General features: G+C 42.4%; 1 protein-coding gene across 1 annotated transcript in view; it reads left to right on the top strand.

The window, feature by feature from the left end:
* Positions 1–2,429, top strand: part of LOC102257553 (NACHT, LRR and PYD domains-containing protein 1) — a 46,748-nt gene that overhangs the window by 11,693 nt on the left and 32,626 nt on the right. The window lies entirely within an intron of this gene.

Raw genomic sequence — 2,429 nt, 5'->3', positions numbered from 1 at the left:
ATCTTTCATGGAGTCCTTCTTGGGGCTCAGTTAGGAGGGATGACTGACAAAACACAACTCCACAAAAGGTGAATTTTTAACTGATTACACCTCTGAAGTTACAAAGCTGCAGGTGTTCCCCAAATTCTCAAATCCCACTCAAATTTCAGCAGAGAACTGTGATCTGGGAAATCACTTGTAGAAAGAAGCATATAAACTCTGAACCGTTGGCACATATGTCCTCATGCGGTCCCTTAAGCTGTTACAAAGCTAAAAGTTAAAGTCAAATGCCTGATCATCAGCCAATGACCCACTGCATACCCCAAAGACTTTCCAAGGTCAACATACTGTCCTGCATCAGTGCCTTCATGCCCCCCTGCACCAGCTCCCAGGATTTACTACAGTCTGACCACCCCATGCCCACCCCACTCCCACAGCTTAGCCAATACTTTGGTCTTTTCATCACTTTACTAGAATTAGTTACATACCATCATTACTGTATAGCATATTCTGAATCTGACTATATATTTACCATTACAAGTGAGATATATACTTTCATATGTTTTCATGTTACCAATTAAAATCCTTTAGTTCAGCTTGGAGAACTCCTTTCTGCATTTCTTGGAAGCCTGTTCTAGTGGCAATGAACTCCCTCCACTTTTGTTTATCTGGGAATACCTTTATAGCTCTTTCATTTCTGAACCTCTGCTGATTCTTAGCTATCAGCTGTTTTTGTTTTTGTTTTTCTCTCTCAGCACTTTGAATATATCATCTACTCTCTCCTGAATGGTGATGTTTCTGCTGAAATTTGTCCATAGCTTTGTGGGAGTCCCCTTGTCTGAGATCAGTCATTCTCTTGCTCCTTTCATATCTCTTTGTCTTTCATTTTTGACAATTTCATTATGATGTGATAAATGAAGTCCTTTTAAAGTTAAATCTGGACCAGGACCTCTGAGTTTCATGTACCTGGATGTACATCTCTTCATATATCTTGAATTGTATAGAATTTTCATGTCATTAAATATCATTCTTCTTTGACTTTTTCAACCATTTAAAAATATAACAACCATTCTTAGGTCACAGGTTGTATAACAGGTGGACACTTAGATTTGGCCATAGTTTGCCAACCCCTGGTCAAAAGCATAATACTGAAATGTATCTTGCTAGAAGTATTGGTGGTAAGGGTAAAAGTTTGAAAGTTTTACTAAATCAAGAGGATTTAGATATGTGGAATGCCAGCAGATCCATTAAAACCAGGATATTTTTGGAGAACATGGCACCAAAAGACCTAAGTCCTCTCTTGGCACCTCAGGCAGACATAGGATTCAGAGTGGGGTGGGCCATAACCATGACTGTGGCCATATTGATGCATTAGAAGATCTGCACTTTGCCAGAAATGTTCTCACGAGAGACAATAAACGTGGATCTTCAGATGATGATACCAGAGGAGGGAGTGGGCCCCTAATACCCTGTTCTCACCAAGCTACAGGTGAAAATTGGCCCACGTACTCTGGAGGTCCAGCAGGTTTCCCAAGATGAACTGGGCTTCAGGACCCCAGATGGGTCACTTGCATCATCTCAAACATTCATCTATGAAGAGAGATGAAAGTCACTCAAAATATTCTGAAGGGAAGAAGGGAAAAGGATGTAACAGTAATTCCACTTGGAATCTGACAAAGATATGACCTTGAGGTTCCTCCCAGGGGCACGGTCCCTGACATGTGCTCAGCTCCTCACAGTTCATAAACCACTTTCTCCTCTGTCCAGGTGGTTTCCCCCAGAAGCTGACATTGGAGAGCAGGTGGCTGATTCAAGAACTGGTTCCCTGGAAGCACCATTAGGAGAGAGAAGTGGCAAGGGAAAGGGGGAAACCAATGAAACCTGCATTGTGGGGCAACTGAGGTTCAATGAACTAGGGATCTTCAGGAGACAGTGTTATCTTTCCTGGGGTCAGGGTACTGCCATCTATCACTGTTTGAGAGCTCCCTCTGGAGCTTTAGTTCCCCAGGGCTTCTGGCCCGTCACACCCAATGCCTGAGAGAGAGTCCTCAGACAGAAAACCACAGGTGCGAGTAGAAGAATATCCTTGCCATGTGGTTAAATGGGTGGGCGCAGAGGAGGAACTCTCAGGAACCAATCCTATCCGCTTCACCATCCATTATATCCTTCACTCCATCATAACTACTTACAATTTATGAATGAAAAAACTGACGCTCAGTGGGGCTAATAGCTCAGGTCATGGAATTAATGAGAGCAGACAGTTGTGTCTGTTTGTTCACTCTTTATTCCCAGCCTCTAGATAAGTGCCTCACAGTGTAAACCCTAGATTAGATATTTTCAGAATGAAGAAACATCACCCTATGAGAATGATTTGGTCAAGTCAAAACTTAAGGTGGAGATCAACCGAAGGACTTGTATGCATGCATATAAGCATAACCAATGGACATAAG

This window comes from Myotis brandtii, unplaced genomic scaffold (assembly GCF_000412655.1).
Source record: "Myotis brandtii unplaced genomic scaffold, ASM41265v1 scaffold1223, whole genome shotgun sequence".
NCBI classification, from domain to species: Eukaryota; Metazoa; Chordata; class Mammalia; order Chiroptera; family Vespertilionidae; genus Myotis; species Myotis brandtii.
Note: the sequence above shows the minus strand (reverse complement) of the source record. Positions and strands in the feature narration are given on the sequence as shown.